At 43.2% G+C, this 20,929-nt stretch overlaps 1 protein-coding gene across 1 annotated transcript in view; it reads left to right on the top strand.

Annotated features, from left to right (window-relative positions):
- The window catches only part of LOC124607167 (dopamine receptor 1), a 1,071,117-nt gene that overhangs the window by 1,010,750 nt on the left and 39,438 nt on the right, over positions 1-20,929 (top strand). The window lies entirely within an intron of this gene.

Raw genomic sequence — 20,929 nt, 5'->3', positions numbered from 1 at the left:
TCGCCTTAGATCGTTACAACCCAAACTGGTTGGAGGGCCCTGCCCATTATGCCGTAAACGTTCTTAGTGGGAGACAGATCCATCAATGTCGCTGGATAAGATGGCAAGTAGGGGAGACAAGGGAAAGAAACTCTCGGTGTATGTGGACGGGCATTATGTTGCTGAATTGTAAGCATAGGATGCCTTGCCATGAAAGACAACAAAACGGGGCGTGGATTATCTTCGACGAACCGTTGTGCTGTAAGGATGCCGCTGATGACAACCAAAGCTGTCCTGCTATCAAGTGAAATGGCAACCAAGACCTTCACTCCTGGTTGTCGGGCCATATGGCGGACGACAGTCATGCTGGTCTCTCAGCGCTGTCTGCGGCTACTTCAGACAGGGTCTTCGCTGATTATCAGGGCACAGTTCGAAGCGCAACTCATCACCGAATACATTTCTACGCCAGTCGATGAGATTCCAGGCCCAAAATAAGTCTGAAGACGCCCAGGACAGCGTTAGGATGCCATCCTAACTTTCGCCCGTCATACGGCCCAACAGTATCGGGTGCCATTTCATTTCATAGCAGACTCTTTTGGTTGTCATCCGCAGCACCCTTACAGCACATTGGCACGACGGTGATGTTCTACGCCCCGTTATGTTGCCCTTCACGGCAAACCATCCTGTGCTTACATTTCAGCAAGATAATACACATTCGCAAACTGAGAGAGTTGCTACTGTTTGTCTTCGTGCTTTCAACACCCTACCTTGGCCAGAAAGGTTGCGAATCTCTCCCCGAATGACAGATTTTCGTGCATTATGGGCAGGGCCCTCCAGCCAACTCGTGATTTTGACAATTGCACAGAATTTGGCACGATGTCCTTCAGGAGGGCATCCTACAACTCTATCAACCAGCGCCTAGCCATTCGGCATGCATCAGGGTCAGAGGTGAATTAACGCTTTATTGACCTGCTCAATTTCTGAAGATTTTTCTTTTGAATAAACCGTCAAATTTTTCTGAAACCGTAATCATTTCTTTGTTCGAGTACATCACATCTATGGATTTCCGTCCCATTCGGGTAATTCCTTGATGGTGGATGGATTCTTTTCCTCTTAGAGTGTATTTTTAGACTGACTTACACAGATTGAATATTTCCATTGAGCAAGCAGTAAATGAAACAAAAGAAAAATTCGGAGTAGATATTAAAAATCTATGGAGAAGAAATAAAAAATTTTAGGTTCACCGATGATATTGTAATTCTGTCAGAGACAGCAAATGACTTGGAAGAGCAGCTGAACGGAAAGGACAGTGCCTTGAAAAGAGGATATAAGATGAACATCAACAAAAGCAAAACGAGGATAATGGAATGTAGTCGAATTAAGTCGGGTGATGCTGAGGGAATTAGATTAGGAATTGAGACACTTAAAGTAGTAAAGGAGTTTTGCTATTTGGGGAGAAAAATAACTGATGATGGTCGAAGTAGAGAGGATATAAAATGTAGACTGGCAATGGCAAGGAAAGCGTTTCTGAAGAAGAGAAATTTGTTAACTTCGGGTATAGATTTAAGTGTCAGGAAGTCGTTTCTGAAAGTATTTGTATGGAGTGTAGCCATGTATGGAAGTGAAATATGGACGATAAATAGTTTGGACAAGGAGAGAATAGAAGCTTTCGCAATGTGGTGCTACAGAAGAATGCTGAAGATTAGATGGGTAGATCACATAACTAATGATGAGGTATTGAATAGAATTGGGGAGAAGAGGAATTTGTGGCACAACTTGACAAGAAGAAGGGACCGGTTGGTAGGACATGTTCTGAGGCATCAAGGGATCACCAGTTTAGTATTGGAGGGCAGCGTGGAGGGTAAAAATCGTAGAGGGAGACCAAGAGGTGAATACACTAAGCAGATTCAGAAGGACGTAGCTTGCAGTAAGTACTGGGAGATGAAGAAGCTTGCACAGGATAGAGTAGCATGGAGAACTGCATCAAACCAGTCTCAGGACTGAAGACCACGACAACAACAACAACAACTATAAGGGAAATGGATATTTATTGAGATATCAGACATGGAAGTCGAATACCTGCTCCATGAGAAGCTCCAATTTATTTTCACAATGATGCACCCAATTCACTACCATATAATAAGTCTTAAAAATGCCCATCCTCTGCTAGTATCCAGGCAACTGATAGTCTACGCACTGAGGCATGAAAGCGTCAGAAATTCCCGGGGTTGTATTTATTCCTTCACTGTCTGCCTGAATTCTTGCAAGAAGTGATGTTTCCTCCTCCACAGGTACGGCGTACACTAACGCCTTTAAAAAGACGCTTAAGAAAAGTCCAATGGTGCTCCGTCAGGTGAGTGTTGGGACAAGGCAAGTCCACCTCTATCTATCCAGCAACTAGCACAATGGCGAGTCAGGTTTTGGCGGACAAGAACAGTAAAATGGTCAGGGGAACCATCGAGAGTGTAGTACATCTGTTTCTCGAGTTGTAGTGAAATATCTGTCAACAAAGGACGCAATATTCTGCGCAACGACCGTCTGTACCTCCTCCCTTTTGGGCGGTAAAGAAGTAAAGGTCCGTACCCAAACGTTGATGGCGAATCTTTATTGATGGATCATTTTAACAGTTGCATGTAGATTGACGTACGCCCACTGATGCTGACTATGGAAGTTTTGGATGCCATCATCTGTCCATAACACTACTGCTAGAAAAACAAGCTTCAGGCTACGTTGTTGGATAAAGCACCAACAACGAATAAGTTTTTGAGGAAAATCCTAGGAGGCCAGCGCCTGGATCTGCTGTCGTTAATACAGATACAGCCGTTGTTCAGGGATACGTCGCCGGCGTTGTGATGGATACCGAGCTGACGACCTAAGCGCCGAGTACTGATGTGCGGATTGTGTTCTGCACCGTCAATAATAGCGTCCTCAGTTGCAGGCGTTGTGCGTCGTCGCCTCCTCATGTTCCGGGTAAAAGTATGAACTACCATCGTCGTGTAAGTGGCAGTGGATTTCTTCGAATGGCTCCCTGTCAGGGCACTAGCGATCTGGATATCGTCCGTAGCACAACCGACGGTCTAATCCAGCGTTGCCATTCGCCAACCCATACATGAAATGCATGGATGCATTTCAGCATTTGAATTCTTCATTGCCTAAGACAATACGTACTGGAGAATGAGAGTTCACAGTACAGCATTGGAGTGGCACATTACCTGTACCTGGAGAAACTCAAGACGGCAGCACTGATATAAGTGCTAACTGCGTTGCACAGTATTGTCCATCAGAGCTGTTCCGTAGAGCTCGCTTCGAAGTACAGTAATTCCAGCCCGGCCACGGTTCCCAGAGACCGCTGGCATACCACAGTATCGTCACAGACAGGGCTCCAAGGGAGCGTTAGTAACTTCCATGCCGGATGTCTCAATAAATAAAAATTTCGGAACCCATGTTCATATCACGTTTCTTTTGTCCACTGTATGGGCTTAACCTCGCCCTGAAATACTGCCGTGTATTTTTCGAATACCCTGTACACAAAGTGTGTAGGTAATATATTTTATTTAATTCTACTTTTTCATTGAGCTCTTTGTGCAGCCATACAGCCAGTTCTATCGTACAGGACTGCCTTAACAAAAATTGTAAAAAAAAATTTTCAGGCAATTGTCAGCAGCATCATAGTACTTGGAGAAATGCGTGATACACACTATGCTGTCTTACAGTACATTTATTCAATACCAGTTTGTATCATGAACCCTCTTCATAGTTGAAAGATATCTATTGTGAAAACTTCGTTTCTCTGGTTTTTACAATAATGTTTTTCCACTGTGAAGATGGTCCGTGATCTAAACTGGTAGTGAAGAAATGTACTGTAAAACAGAGGAGTGTGTATCATGCATTTCTACAAGTCAACAAAAATTGCTACCTGCACTTCTGGTCATTAAAGTTGCAAGTTCTGAAAAAAGAGCAAATACAGAAATTTAATTTTTTGTGTAGATACAGTACAATAGCAAGATTCAAAAAATTTAAGTGGGTTGAGGGTACACAGGGTGCGTCTTTAACTCACAGAGCTGCCAGGTGTATCGTGGGATTTAGGTATAAGTGGGTTGGGGCTGGGTCTGTGAAGATGTGGGGCAAGTATTTGTATTACCACTTTATTTACCACGCAATCACCAATTTAACCACACAGAAAACACCATTATAAACAAAAGCTTCCTTGAGACCTGAATAAGATTTGAACAACACAAAATATTAATGGAATAATAACAGTATTTAAAGGAAAATGATTCAATCTACCCCAGACTGCGAACCCCAATAACGACATAACACTTTGCAGTATAAGGCCTTCGGCATTCAGTGATTATGACAATGGTGACTACTCATTTACCTATGACAGAAAACTGAGTAAAATCACTACTACCAAAGTCTTACCTGGCTACTATTGGCTGTCCCCAATCAGATCGTACAGCCACATGAGCCAGGCACCAGCACAGAGATTGCAATGGCACTTGGCGCTCCACGGAACGTCAGCGCGCCTCAAAGAGAGGCGCTCCGACGCTGGTACGGCCCAACGTCGTTAACGGAGACGCGAATGGCACCTCGTTGTCTTTTGGGACGAGTTCTTTTCTGCACACAGTATTGCAACTGGCGTATCTGTGCGTGGAGAGAGTGAGGAGAACGAACGTTGCCAGTTTGCACTGATCAACGTGATACCGGCTCAGCATCTGGCGTGATGGTATGGGGTGCCACAGGGTAAACAACACGACCATCTTTAATTTGAATAACCAGTAATTTGGACAGGAACCGTTACTCTTCTGTAGAATTTAAAAACAATGGCCTTGCTCTGTGTTCTAGGTCTCTGTCACATCTTTTAACAAGATTGTGCGAGACGACACTTACTGTGCTGCCCTGAACTATCTCGATACAGAGTTTCTTCAACTTTTGTCCCGATCACCACATTCTCCTGATCCCTCACTATCTGAAAAAAACCTGCTTATCGCTTGCCGGGAAACTGGTACACTACCACTTGCCAACCACAGCAACTGATGGTCTTTAGTACAGAACTAAAACAGCAAGGACGACATATCCGAATCTCTCGGCCAATCTCAGTTTCTCTCCATTTCCATCTGGTTGAGAGCCATTGTCACTGCCGGAGATGGCAGTACCAAGTGTTACAGTTTGCAAAATACCTGCAAATTTATTCATGTATGAATCCTGCGTAGCCCAGTGATCAACGTGACAGACCCTCATGTGGGGTATCCTGGTTCGATTCCAGTACTGCCTTCTTGGTGAAAGGACTGCGCCGGGTGCACTCAGTCTCGTGATGTCGACTGAAAACCAGCGCGACTGAGAGGTAGCGGCTCCAAGGTCGAAACGCCGGCAACAGCAGGGAGTGGGCTGAGCTGACCCCGTGCCCCGCCCCTCCGCAATGCATGCGATGATGAGTGGCTGCGGATAACACTGCGGTCGGTCGACTGTCGCGTATTCTTCAGGATCTGGCAGCAGGGTCCCCTCTTTTTTTTTAATCGTGCAACCTTCTTACTATGCGTCACATGCTCAGTAATTTTTCTTCCCGCTACACAGCATTCTCACAGTAAGGAAGCTGGTTGCCATCCGTTCTGGCGTTGCAGTTTTAGTGACCAGAAGATTATATAATCAGTCACTAGCAAGTTTTTGTTCTTCATCCCGTGAACTAATTGTCCGACAATTAGTGCAAAGGGAACGTCAAGCGCTCTCTCTTCCATTTTTCATGTTTCTGGTTTTCGTTCCCTTATAATGGATCTCTAACTTAAGATAATCAAATAAGCTATAACACTTCTTAAGTTTGTCAATTCGGGTTAACAGCAAAGAATTCACATAAATACAAGCAGTGATTTCCTGTCAGAAACACTGCAATTCGTAGGAACTGAAAGAAAGTCATCAAGTAAAGCAAATCTGCCGTTCCGGAAGGAAGCGTTACTGGTTCTCTGCTGTTCCTGATCTACATGAACCATATAAGTGACAGTCTGAGCTGCCCTCTCCAGTTGTTTGTAGATGACGCTGTCATTTACCGGTTTGTAAAGTCTTCAGCCGATCAAAACGGTTTGCAAAATGATTTAGATATATGTTTATGATGCAAAAACTTTGTGTTCTTCCTTACTGCAGGTCTTGTCATGAGGGAAGCCACGTCAGAGAGGTCCACCGCATGAGCGTCTACGGAAGTGATTCCAGTGGTGGTTTCCCGTTGCCTTCCACTGATAATGATGAAATGATAATGAGGACGATACAACACCCAGTCCCTGAGCGGAGAAAAATTTCCGACCCAGCCGGGAATCGAACCCCGGCTCCTTGGCGTGACAGACCGCAGCGCTGACCACTCAGTTATCGGGGAGGACTCAGTTACACGATAAATCACACAAATAGAAAGGCTGCAATCTTAACTAAATACTTAACTGTTACAATTACGAATAACTTGAATTGGAAAGACGGTCTCATGGATTTGTTAGGAAAGCAAACCAAAGACTGCGATATATTGGCAGAATACTTGGAAAATGTAACGCATCTACTAAACAGGCGGCCTACACTACGTTCGTCCGTTCTTTTCTGGAGTAATGCTGCACTGTGCACGATCCACATCAGATAGGATTGGCGGGGGACATCGAAAAAATTTAAAGAAGGGCAGCGCGTTTTGTATTATCTCCAAATAGAGAATGCCAAGGATATGATACGCGAATTGGGTTGGCAGTCATTAAAACAAGGGCGATTTTTCGCTGTGGCAGGACCTTCTCATAAAATTTCAATCAGCAAATTTCTTCTCAACGTGTGAAAATATTTGTTGGCGTCCATCTACAAAGGGAAAAATTATCATTATAATAAAATAAGAGATGTCAAAGCTCGCACTGGAAGATTTAAGTCTTCGTTTTTCTTGTTCGAGAGTGAACGGTGGAGAGGTATGCTTGAAGGCGATTCGATGAACCTTCTGCCAGACACTTAACTGTGTATTGCACAGCAACCGTATAGACGTAGATTACACACTAATCTCCATACATCGCTGTAGAAAATGCTCGGAAAATACGTACCATGGACAGCACATAAGATGCGCTACACTCAGTTCTCCATACAGGTCGACCAGCACGAGAGAGGGAACGCAGCTGGCCATTCATCATCCACTACCAGCCAGAACAGCCGGCCATCTGCGTTATCGGAAACCAGATTTGCAGCCGGCGGCCAATCTCACGCTTCTCGTCCGATGGTTTCCACGTGCGGGCGGAAGAGCTAATCTCTGATGAGATATTTCCATCTGAATGGAAATCCCTCCATGGAAGTACCGCACCTCTGTTGTCTTTAAAAGACAATGTGACTCATCAAGCGTTCTTGGCAGTATACAACATCGCGCTTTGTTTATCAAAATTCTTAAAAATTCGTATTCTTCTACTGAGCCCTGCATTTCAGCTTGGTTTAGCGCCGGATAAATACCTCTAGAATATGAACCTCTAGCAAACTTCTCAATTATTTTAAAAACTATTTTTGTCTTCTCAAAGCGTGTTACAGAATTATAATGATAACTCACTTGTTTCGGCTCACGGAACTGGGTCTTCAGAGTCTGCACTACAATCTTTTTTGAGGCGAATGTGGATAAAAGCAACAATGAAACTGCTGTCTCTTTCTGTCACACACATACATACACACACACACACACACACACACACACACACACACACACACACACACAGTAATCAACCCGATCGGCAGTTCCAGTGTTCTAATGTTTTCAGTGAAAAGACAAATGATAAAAAGAAAAATGTGAAGAAACACAGAAAAAGTCACGTCCGTCAGATTAGGGACTAAAAAGCTCAGTCACTCATTGTACAACACATTAAAAGAGTTTAGGCAGGATGCAGATCACTCTCCACATTTTAAAACGCATACCACACCCATTTATAGTCTGCCGCTCCCCAGGGTAATGTTATAGGCCCTTCGCTGTTCCTTATCTATATAAACGATTAAAACTGTGTGCCGGACCGAGACTCGAACTTGGGACCTTTGCCTTTCGCGGGCAAGTGCTCTACCGACTGAGCTACCCAAGCACGACTCACGCCCCATCCTCACAGCTTTAATTCCGCCAGTACCTCGTCTCCTACCTTCCAAACTTTACAGAAGCTCTCCTGCAAACCTGCGAAAGGCAAAGGTCCCGAGTTCGAGTCTCGGTCCGGCACACAGTTTTAATCTGCCAGGAAGTTTCATATCAGCGCACACTCCGCTGTAGAATGAAAATTTCATTCTAGAAAAACCCCCAGGCTGTGGCTAAGTCATGACTCCGCAATATCCTGTCTTTCAGAAGTGCTAGTTCTGCAAGGTTCGCAGGAGAGCTTCTGTAAAGTTTGGAAGGTAGGAGACGAGGTACTGGCGGAATTAAAGCTGTGAGGACGGGGCGTGAGTCGTTCTTGGGTAGCTCAGTCGGTAGAGCACTTTCCCGCGAAAGGCAAAGGTCCCGAGTTCGAGTCTCGGTCCGGCACACAGTTTTAATCTGCCAGGAAGTTTCAGACGTATACCTCATAGGAAGCACAAACTCGGTATCCTGATTTACTGACTAAAGCTGACATTTTCCCACTTACACTATACTCTTCATTAAGATTTCCTCTCACTTACATGGATAGTTTCGGCTTAAAAAATCATATTCAGTTGGCTACCCGCAACAAGGTAGCAAATACAAAAAACCGAACTCTCGTCGATACTGAGTAATTGAGAAAGCACTTAAATAAGTGTACAGTGTAAATGGAATAAAGTCATCGTCATACAACAAATTAATTGATTTGGTGCCCACTATCACGCGATCCTAATCTACCTTCTCGGAACCATTTCGATACTTACCTGAGCACCGCTGTGGCAATGTTTGCTTGTCGAACAGAAACAGCACTTCATCTGTGACTGCTATAAGGCCAGATTATGTAGAGGGTTGAAACTTATAAGGAAAAAATTACCGCAGAGGCTTTCACCGGTTTAGGCATGACAAGAGGTAAAATAGTTGGCGTCTTTGACATCGTCAATAATGTACGAAGTGTCTGGCAGTGATAATTCACGAAAAACCTCGTTGGCACTACAGTCTGGAATACAACAATTTCTTTTATGTCTCTACTGTTTCTGCAGTGAATCATACGCATTGGACTGGTTAACGATTACAAAAATCTTTTTGTGTAATTTTTAAATATGAAGTCACATTTTTGGGTACCAGCAGATTTTCAATGTGCAGAAACTAAATGAACGTGGATTTACCTTAATCATTTTTGCACATAATAAAAAAAATACATTTGCCTGCCATCTCTACGAAGCTCTCAGACAGTTGAACTCGGTCCCGTAGCCCCATTTAAAAGCTACACACACATTTCAATATGGAATAGTGGACAACACATTACTAGAGGTCCATTGTCTCACGTCACAGATATACGTTGAAAATAGTTCTACTTCCCCCGTTCAGATTAAGATTTTCGCAAGTTGTGCCTTGATTGTTAGGGTAGTTCCAAAACTTGTAATGCCCTCCCATTCACTCTCAACTGGGCACACTCTGCTCTACTACTGGATCGCTGAAAACTTTACCTGCAGCCATTTCGCCTTGGCTTCCCAGCGCTTCCTGTTTATTTCATTCCTTAGCGCCTTATACTTCGTAAATTTACCTGAACATTTTTTTACTTCCTTCTTTCGTCGATCAATGGAAGTACTTCTTGTGTTACCCAACGTTTCTTCGCATTTAACTTCCTTGTACCAATATTTATCTGTATAACTTAAATGATCGCCGTTTTTAGAGATGTCCATTCCTCTTCAGTTGAACTGCCTGTTGTGGTGTTCATGTAGTACCTAGAACCTCAGAGGACGTCAAACGCATCTCATCATTTCTCAGTACTTCAGTATTCCACTTCTTCGCTCATTGATTCTTCCATACATCTGTCAAACTTCTGCCTAATCTCTGTCATTACCAAATTGAGGTCTGAGTGTACATCTACTCCAGGGTTCACCTTCCAGTCCAATATCTGATTTCGGAATCTATGTCTGAACGTGATGTAATCCAGCTGGAATCTTCCTGTATCCGCAGACCTTCAGCAGTCCTCCTCTTGCAATTTTTGAACATATTCTTAGCTATTACTTGATGATATTTATTTCAGTACTGTCCTTCTCTCATTCCTGCTCCGCTTATCATGGCCTCCATAACTGAGCAGGCTGCTCAGTTACTTCAGATTTTTCTAAAATTGACTTCTTGTAATGGACAAAATATCTCGGGTGCATACAATTCCATGTGATCCCTGCATCAGAGGCTGGGGTCGTAATGTCGAACTCCTTCTTTGACGACGATCGTTGTTTGTTTTATTCTTACATCATAGTTTTTGCCGTACTAAGCATGGTAGACATGTTTTCTCACAGCGTTCGTTTCGATTCTTTCTCGCATTTTGTGTTGTCACTACCCCGCCAGGAAAGCGTTCCCGATCGTTCATTTCTGTGTGACTTTTCGTCGTCCAGATGTACTCTGTCTCTCCAGAAAATTTGTTACCGCTATACTGAAACACCCTGCATATTATGAATGTGAAAGTTTGTGTGTGTGTATGTGTGTTTGTGTGTGTGTCGCTGAAACAACTGAAAGATTTGGATAAAACTGGGAATGGAGATAGCTTATACTCTGAATCACCACATAGGCTACCTTAGACATACCTAACTATCAAAGGGATAGGCGTGGGACTGAAAATGAAGCGTAGACCACGACGTGCGAATACTCAAACTTTATTCATCCTGTATTTGATAATGAGCGCCCTTTGTGACTTCCATCAAACTTTACACGTAATATCAACTCTTTATGAAACTTTTTCTCGCTGACAAAACCCACGACGAAAAGAAAATGTTTATCGCACAGTGAAACTGCTGCATGAAGCATGACTTTTAATTTATTATTTCTCCACTACTAATCGTATTCGTGACACATCTTCATACGGTATTCACTTACATCTTTGAATGAACCAGCAAAATCATATCACTGTAAGAAAAATAATTCAGGAGATATAATAACATAAATACTAAGATGGATGAAAAATTGCCACACCATTTACGACATTTAAATTTACTACTTCTTTGTTACTAATACTATTCACAACAAATTATTCCGCAGACAGTAGCCACACATCTCTCTTAATACCTTACCTACAAAAATACGTAATTGTTCAACAGATATTGTAGGCGATGTGACGTCAAATACTGAAATGCGTGAGAAACTGCCGATCATGCATGAATTCATGACGTTTTAATTTATTGTTTATTTACTACTGACTCTATTCACAACATATTTCGCATACAGCAGCCACATATATCATTGGCTCTACCTGCATAATTATATCACTGTATGACTCACATTTCAGGAGGTACGACAACATAATCGTGGTAAACGAACTGCTCGATGAAATTCGCTAGAGAGACAGCTGAAATATGTGAGGGAATACGTGTGAAATAAGTTAAAGCGATGGGAAATATATTTGACATGTGCATATGCGGGCAAAGCCGCAGGTAAAGAACGATTTGAACCAAATTTGTCCACATACTATTTGCAATCTCGAAAGAGAAGCTGGGTGGGGGGAGGGGTGGTGGGGGGAGGTAATAACCACCATTCTCAAAAAAAATTTTCAAATGTTTGTGAAATCTGCTAAGGTCATCTGTCCCTAAGCTTACACACTACTTAACCTAAGGACAAACACACACACCCATGCCCGAGGGGAGGACTCGAACCTCCGCCGGGACCAGCCGCACAGTCCATGACTGCAGCGCTTCAGACCGCTCGGCTAATCTCGCGCGGCCCCCACCATTCTCCTATTAGGAGTGGGAGGTTGATAACGTGGAGACAGACGGGGGAAGAGGAGATGGACAGACAGAGAGTGGTAAGAAGGACAATGATAGGGAGGAGGTGGAGATGCACAGGAAAAGTGGGAGGTGATGGACAGCAAAAGGGGAGAAGGAAATGGACAGAGAGAGAGAGAAGAAGAGAAGAGAAAGAGATGGACAAGGAGAGAGGATAGGAGAAGATGGACAGAGAAAACAAATAGGTGGAGACGGATAAAGGGTGGAGATGATCAACGGCGATAGTGGAGTGGAAGATGTGGTTAGGGAGAGGGGGAGGTGGCGATGGAGTAATAGAAGATTGGAATAAATACACGCCCAGGTATTTTTTAATATATAAATAACTGTTTAACTGCGGTTAACACCGAGGGGTGGAACCAATTTGCAGTAATCTAATCGACCAGTTGTAAAACTTAACGATCAATCACGTCCTACTCTCGAACGTAAATGGCACCCAAATAATTTGGTCCTCAGTTTTGCATTTATCTGACTGCTGTTGTAAAACGGAAGGACCAAAAGTTATTTGCTTCGATTGACTAAGAAACTTTAGTCTGAGCTAGTAAGAGTACGGCACGATACTGTAAATCGAAAAACGTCTGAGCTGCGTCGAAAGACTTGTGAACCTTGTACAATTCACAGTGGGACTCACTTGTCCAATAGCCTCCCACATTCGTCCGAGGCGACAAAGGAGACTAATGCTCCCAGATCTGAGAGGTCCAACTGGTCGCGTGTTACCGTTGATGCAGTCTGCAGCCGTCGGGCGGGAAACGGGCGGCCGGCACGGCGAACGTTGAACCGGCTGCGAGGCCACCACTTAGCCAAATGACCCATCTGCTCCCACTGAGGCGACATCCAGTGTACCATTAGTGGCTTCTATTGCGCTAGACACTCCACAAGCGCTTCCGCAGCTGGCCGTTCGAGGTGTAGTAGCACAATAGGCTCTCGACATCTGTGATATCCGAACAGGTTGGTCACTTAATGCGCTTTTCTAATTTACGAAGAAGATAACAAAGTGAAACACGATCGTAAAATTTGAAGGATTTTCTTAAGGGGAGCCGGAGGTGGTCAAATCCAAAAAATTACGATTTTTTTTTTTTTTTTTTTTGCTATCGAAAATTAATTGGAACATTCCTCTTTAATGTAAACTTTGAATTATTGTTCCACTTGCCCTGGAAGTGGAGTTATTACCATTTTCCCCCACGCCTGCAGAGGAAATGGGCGGGCGCTGAATGCATCTAACACCCTCTCGTGACTTCCTGGCGAACTGCTTGGGATTTTCTCGGCCTGTTACCCATACAGCGCCTTATGTTACGCATACAGCGAGTGTGCAAGGGTTAGCTACATTGTTTTCTGTGACAAATGAAGCGCTAAGAGCGCGGAATATCGTCTCTTTGCTGTTTACCGTTTCGAATTAGTTCAGTGTTGTGCCTGTTGTTGGTAGTATTATACTTCTCGTGTAAAGCGTTGTTCTGGTTACGATGCCACGTTTTAGTAACCGTGTATATAACAAGAGGAAGAACGTAGGGAAAAGAAAATTAACACTAATACCAAGTTGCGATACTACAATTACTGAAACAGTGTGTTCTTCTGCTAAGCAACACATGGCCGGCCATAGCCCTGTGACATCTTCTAGCAAGAAGCTGACTGGTGGAAGTGACAGATTTCGTGAATATGTTAGTGACAGTGATGATATTTTTCATGACTTAGCACAGCCAGAATTGTTACACAAATGTCTACACGGAAAGACGCAGAATCCTAATGAGAGCGTAAACAATTTGATTTGTAAAGTGATTCCTAAAAGGGTGTTTGTAAGCATAAAAACATTGCACTTTGGCATTTATGATGCAATAGCAACCTACAACCAAGGGAACAGTGTGAAGTGTGAAGTTCTGAAGGCATTAGGATTTACAGCTGGGGTGAACACTGTACGAGCACTAAGAAATATTTACAGAGAAAGGATAAGAGGAGCAGAAAGAAGAGAAAGGCATATAAAGTATGATGGAACAACAGGCCAGAAAAGAAGACAGAAGAGGAAGCTTTTGGTGGATGAAGAAGAAGACCCTGATAATCCATCCTATAGTGCAGGAATGTATTGAGAAACTTTGATAGCCATTTCCCGTAAACTAGAATTTTTCGAATATAAGGAACATTTTCTCAAAATCCACTCAAGCTAGAGAGGTGAAATTTTTATACAGCACTCCTAGTGATCACACTTACATTTTAACACAGTCATTTGGCAATATGTTCAGTAGTTTCATTTCAGTTTAATTATAAAGCAATTATTTGTAAAAAAATTTAGGTTATTAATAAAAAAAGTAATTGGAAGGAAACCAGAAGAGATACTCCAAAATCCCTCTGTCATAACTGCAATACTAAACCACTCTATATGTAAAAAAAATCAAATTTTTCTATTTGGTAGTTTATTCATAAATGTTCCTCAAACTTAGTGATTTTAACATCGGCAGCATAGGCACCTCCGGCTCCCCTTAAAGCTTTCTATCTGGTTCCTTGTTGTGCTCCTCAGTCCAAAGGGTGTTTTTATGCAGCTCCCGTTGTTAGCTGTGCATAAATCTCATCATCTCCGCATAATCACTGCAGTTTAACTCATGCGAATCTGCCTATTAAAGGGTGGCGCAGTCAAAAGTAGCCCGCTTCCTATCTAAATGAGAATGCAATATTTCGACCTCTGAAACAGAATAATTAGCTACAAAATGGACAGTTTTATGCAATAATCGATTCTTAGCATTCTTCTGTCAACATTTCAGTTTATTATATCAGTGATGTTAGACGTTTCTCTTTACAGTCCGCAAAGTGATTTTCGCGACAGAATAACGAATTGAAATTGTGGGAGCACATGTGAAAACAGATTCGGTTAAGGAAAGTCACGAAATTGTCAGGATCAAGTAACCGAATAGGGGACTACCAGCAAAGAGAGAATACAACGTCTGTACAAAAACTGGCGCACCTGCGGGCCTGCACAAAACGGAAAACGACAGTGAATTCCTTCAGTTCACAAACCAGAACTTACTGCAGACATTCACCGGAGAATTATTTAGAGCCCAAAGATGTTTACACGTATATTTGCCCAAGTAGCTCATGTAAGTGCGAAGAGTTGTCAGCGGATACTGAGAAGTTTTAATCTGCAGACATATCATGCGACGGCAGTGCAGCATTTACGCGATGATGACCGTCAGAAACATGTAGCTTACTGTGGCTTTTGAATAACATCAGCGATGGCTTGTTAGACCCTTTCCATTAAATCACGAGTGATCAAGCATGGTTTCATCTTTCCGATTATGTGAATTCACAGAACACCAGGTACTGAGCAACGGAGAATCCTAATTTTATGTGCCAGCAACCACTCCATGATGAAAAAAATCGGCATTTGGTGCTGTGTAACAGGAACGCGCATCGTTGGACAGGTATCTTCCAGCAAGATGGGACAGCATGCCACATGTCTAAGGTATGCCTGGTATGAGTCGGCGATGTCTTCGCTGAGAAACGAACTGTCAGGAAACATTTATGGCCACCACGTTCACCGGATCTAACAACATGTGATTTTGTCCTGTGGGGACACTGAAAGATCAAGGTTAATGAAACAAATCCACACACACTACAGGAACTGAAAGCTACATCAGCCGTGAAGTTGCCGCCATCGATATCCGAACGTTATGCCGAGAGTATCTCAATAGCTTACACGTACACAGCTGTGTATTGATTTTGCAGGTGGTCGCTTTCAGCACTTTCTGTAAATGTATTTTTCGCTGTATTCCTTACTGTAGGTAAATGGTAAGTCAATTTCAGCTCTTCATTTCTGTAATTTCACAGCATTTCCTTTATCTGCGCGACAAGGGTGCACGCCATACACATATAGCGTTACTCGTAAGTACCTTGTTAGTTTTAGAAAACGGCTACGCAAAAATTCAAAGACCTACAGGAAAGCGACACATATCAATGAAAAGAGTATCTTTTCAAGTTTTGATTGATAATACAATCTGTGGCATAATTGCAGAGCGTACCACCATGGGAGGGGGGGAGGCGGACGTGTTACAACATATAAGGCAAATGATTCAGTCTGTGTTGTAGCATCGAATTAGTTCGCGCAGCCTACAGATAGGCAACGCAATGAACAGCTATCCATATGAGGGTCATGCCGTTTCACCATCATGAATTTCGTGCACGTATTGACGGTTCTCATGTCACAAATGATACCCATTTTCAGTACCTGTAATGGGAGTTAAAAACAAGGAGAGGTGCTCTAACCCAGTGGTCCTCAAACTTTCTGAGACCATCTACCTTGATCACAACAGAACGTTAGTTAGCATCCCATGCCCATCAACTTGGCTTCTAACTAAGATTTTGAAACAAAAACAATTTTCTTTGAACAAAAAAATTGTTCAAATGGCTCTGAGCACTATGCGACTCAACTTCTGAGGTTATTAGTCGCCTAGTACTTAGAACTAATTAAACCTAACTAACCTAAGGACATCACACACATCCATGCCCGAGGCAGGATTCGAACCTGCGACCGTAGCGGTCGCTCGTTTCCAGACTGTAGCGCCCAGAACCGCACGGCCACTCCGGCCGGCTTTCTTTGAACATTTCAATTTCTTCAGTCATGAATGATAAGTAACATTACATTTTTTATAGTTTTTCATTAAATCATGAGCTTATGAGTCAATGACACAATGTGTATTGCTTCCTTCTAAGAATTTTTGTTTACAATATAGTATTGATAAGTAACAAATCTACTCACCAGGCAGCAGAAGAAACATAAAAATTGTGTAAACGCTCAAGCTTGAAGGGCCAGTGGCTCCTTCTTCTTGAAGAAGAGTTGGAGGGAAAGGAAGAGGAATGAAGGCAAAAGGACAATGAAGTTTAGGGAATGGAGATAGTTACGGAAAAGTCGCCCAAAACCCTGAGGCAGGAAAGATTTAGTGAATGCGATGAGAAGGAATTCTGAAAAACAATCCTTAGTGCAATGCGAATGACACCTACGGCGCCTTCTCAGGAAAGAAAGTTAACTATCCATGTTGGGAGTAGACTCTTTTTATAAAACATGCCTCCTCTGCACCACTCCGCTCCCTTGTTCTCCCGACACCCTGCACACCCTTTTAAAATCAGCCAAGTTGAAAAATGTGCACTGTACTCAGGGTTTGTAATCACTTGATCGTTAGACTTCTTACTTCTGATCTGCGCAAACTGTAAGACTGCAGACTGCCCATGTTTTGCCTCTGAACAATGCCACCACTACTACTAATAATAATAATGATAACAACATACAGCCCCTGTAGCACTGCAGTAGCTGTTACATTATTACTGTTGTGTTGTGGAGTCATTTGATGCATTTACCGGTGTGAAGAATTAAACGGAATAATTTCTGGTCCACTAACTATAATTTGGAGCACGTATTTTCATGAGTTCTTTAACCATAAGTAATGTATATGTTTCAAGTTTACATTCGTAGGTACATAGTAGAAGGTACAAAGCAATGGTTCAGGAGGTGGGTTATGTTAGAAGGATGTTCATGTATTCGTTTCACACACTGTAACCTCGACTACTTTATGCCATGCTAGCATTTCGTGAAGAGGGGAAGTGGTAATGGGTAAATTATGTAATCACATTTAGAGTATTATAAAATAGTGGTAATAGTAATGATCTCTCAAAAATTGCTTGGTTTCGTTATCGAAATATCATTCAACCCATTTGTTTTACCCCTCAGAAAGTTTTATTATACCCCTCAGCGGGTAAATACCCCATATTGGAAATCACTGCTCTTACCACCGATATGTCTTGCAGTTTTCACGTAGTCACCTTCTGAAATCTAACACTAGGAATAACACAGTATTTTCAGAAAATATTTCCAAACCCTCAAGTTCATATTCGATGTCCACAGGTTTCTCAAGCCAGAGTAGATTTCTTTGTTGCTGTCAGCCCGCATTTTATAGCCTGTTTACTTCTGTTACCTTGAGCTCGATGCCCTCACCATCGCCTGATTTGATAGTTAACGTCATTACCTTATTTTAGTTTTGTTGATATTCACCTTGTAACCCCCTTCCAAGCAATTATCCATTTTGTTCAATTGCTCTTCAAAGCACTTTGCCATCTCTGATGCAATTACAGTGTCGTCGGAAAAGCTCGATATTTTTATTTCCTCTTCCTGAGCTTTTATCCCCTTCCCAGATTTCACTCTGTTTTCCGTTATTGCTAAATTAATCTAGATGTGCACAATTGCCAATCGGTTCAACAACACCATTTCTGATATTCACTTCTTTCTTGCAGTACGATGATTATGCATCATTTGCACATTGTGACCCACTGTCACACGGTGTTCAGACATAATAACATCGTAAATAGGATGAGACTATTCCTTTCTCAACTTGCAGTTCCCTTTCTTGTCCGTCAACTTATGTAAATGTGCCTGGCTTATGAAGAAGTTAAAAATAAATCTTCATTTCCAGTGTTTATCCATCGTATCTTTATAATTTCACAGAAAGTGCAGTAGCCACTATAGCCAAAAGCTTTCTCTAAATCATCAGCACTAAATGGTGGTTTGAGTTCCTCCAATCTGTCTTCTAAAAAATGTCATAGAGTCTGTATTGCTTCATATATTCCTGAATTTCTGTGATCCCAAACTGATCTTCCCTGAGGTTAGATTCTACCTGTGCTTTTGCTCTTCAGAAAATAATATGTGTCAGTATTATGCAGCCATCACCTATCATACTTATTGTTGTATAATACAAACACTTCGCAGCACCTTCTGTCTTTGACAGTGGAATAAATACATTTGTTTTACTTTCTGAGGGTATTTGGCCTGCCTCATATACGCTGACATATACAGGGTAAGCAAGATAAAAATTGGCTTAGAAAAATATTTTGTGCATAATAAGATAGGCAACCCAGGTAACAGAATCAGCATACAGTATGTATCATGTAAGTTGGGTTGCCTATTTTAAGGTGCATGAAACACTTTCTGGGGCAATTCTAAGTGCCATGCAGTTGGTTTCCAGAGGCTTTGATATCTATGCAAAAGGCATGCAATTACCGTGAATAAAGGACCGATAGTTTGTGGTCTCGGAGATTCCACCGATAGCGTCACAAATGCATCGGGTTCTCATCAGGCGAATTTTGTAGCCGAGACATCAAGCTGAGTTCCGTAACTTCCTCTTCAAACCTCTGAAGTACGATTTTGGCTTTGTAATGACGATTGTTATCCTGATGGAAGTTGTTATCGCCGCTGAGGAAGACATCAACCATTAACAAATGCAGGTGGTCCGCATTAATGTTCACGTAGTCCAAAACTTCATGGTGCCTTGGACTACTATCTCTGGTCCTATGGAAGGCTAGACATGTTAATCTTGCCTAGTAGTCGAATCTGGGGTGTCCAGGAAACCTGCTGTCTCGGATCGCCAGACAACAATTCAAGCAAATCGTAATAATGTATTTTATTACGAAAAGTAAATGACAAAACTTTGAGAATTACATAGATTTGTAGCAAAGCAAATGGCGACATCCGAAATAAACAGTATAACAATTCTAATACAAGTGAAATAATGGTGTTGACGCTTCTGTTCAGGCCGCCAGTCTTGAAGCTTCTCTTCCACTGGGCCGCGACCAGTTGGGCGCGGCGCTTGCGTCCTCTTCACATAGAGGCCGCCGCTGTCGCATTGTCATCCTGGAGAGGGACCAGTCAGCGTGCAATTGGCTGACCTCTTCTCACACTCGTAGCCCTCTCTGCTCTATCGTTCCCGACTGACGTGCCAGTACTACACCGTAACATTCCCCCCCCCCCTCGCCCCCCCTCCCTGCGACGGGCCGTCGTCGTGTAAGGAGCACGACAACGGGAGGGGAGGCAGAAGCGTGGACGCTGCGATGGACGGGAAGCTGTGGCTATGGGCACGTCAGACTTCCAGTCGTACCCCGCCATCCGCCTTGCACTCTGGTGGAAACGTGCCCCGGAAAATGCCCAGGTTATGCGTCCACCTCCCGAGGCCCACAACCAATTGTAGAAGGGGTCGTCTGCTGCAGCGTGGGCGGGTCCAGCTCCATCGGAAGGACGAGAGGAGGCGGAAGAGGTGAAGTCTCCGTCTTCATGGGGTCGTCCACACGACAGTGGTGAATTTGATCGTGATACCAGACCTGAAGTCTCGCCTCGCGCACATCATCTGCTGCCGCCAAAAACCCTGAAACATACAATATCATGCTGCGCGAAGAGAGATACTTGTGGCCTTCCTTTGGCCGGATGTTGCGGAGGGTGGAGAAGGTGGAGCAGTGTCCGTTGGCGGTGGCCGGAAAGCAATTCCGCCGGCGATAGTCCATCTCGTGGATGCGAACGCTAGTAGGCGAGAGTTGCAATGCTTGATCCCTGGTATGTGCGGTGCGAAGTTTGGCCATCTGCGGCTTGAAGGTTCTGAAAAAAGTTCCTCTCGCCGTTTGACTGTGGAACGGTGCACTAGTTAGATGATATATGCCGCTTCGTTCACAGAATGTTCAATTTCATTTGACGTGCACTGAGGGCCATTGTCCGACACTATGACTGCAGGCAATCCTTCGAGGCAAAAAATAGAGGACAACGTCTGAATTGTGGTATGTGACGTTGTCGAGTTCACTGGCAGAGCAAAGGGAAACTAGCTACAAGCGTCTATCACAATCAACCAACGGGTATTCCAATAAGGTACCGCAAAGTCTAGGGGCACACTTTGCTATGGTGATTGCGAGTTAGGCCAAGTAGAGAATTTTTGTGGCGGAGTGGACTGATTTTCCGCACATGTGTGACACTGTGATGTCATCTTATCTATTTGGGTGTCCATACCATGACACCGAAGCGCTAACTGTTTCGTACGAACACTGCCCCAGTGTCCTTGGTGAAGTAACTGCAACACCTCTTTTTGCAACGCTTTGGGGATCAACACGTGTCTGTCCACGGATATTTTGTGCAACAATCACACCTTGCTGTGTAGCGAGGCTATGCCGACGCCCAGAGTATCGGCGCACTATTGAGTTCTTTACGCTATGCAAGATGTGCGAATGTATTTGCGCAAAATGTTCAATTCTGGAACAGCTTCCGTGGCCTGTGCAATTTTCCTATAGTTTAGAGGAAAGAATTGAAGCA

This window comes from Schistocerca americana, chromosome 3, assembly GCF_021461395.2.
Source record: "Schistocerca americana isolate TAMUIC-IGC-003095 chromosome 3, iqSchAmer2.1, whole genome shotgun sequence".
Lineage (NCBI taxonomy): Eukaryota > Metazoa > Arthropoda > Insecta > Orthoptera > Acrididae > Schistocerca > Schistocerca americana.
The sequence above is the reverse complement of the archived record's forward strand: the minus strand, read 5'-3'. Positions and strand labels throughout refer to the sequence as shown.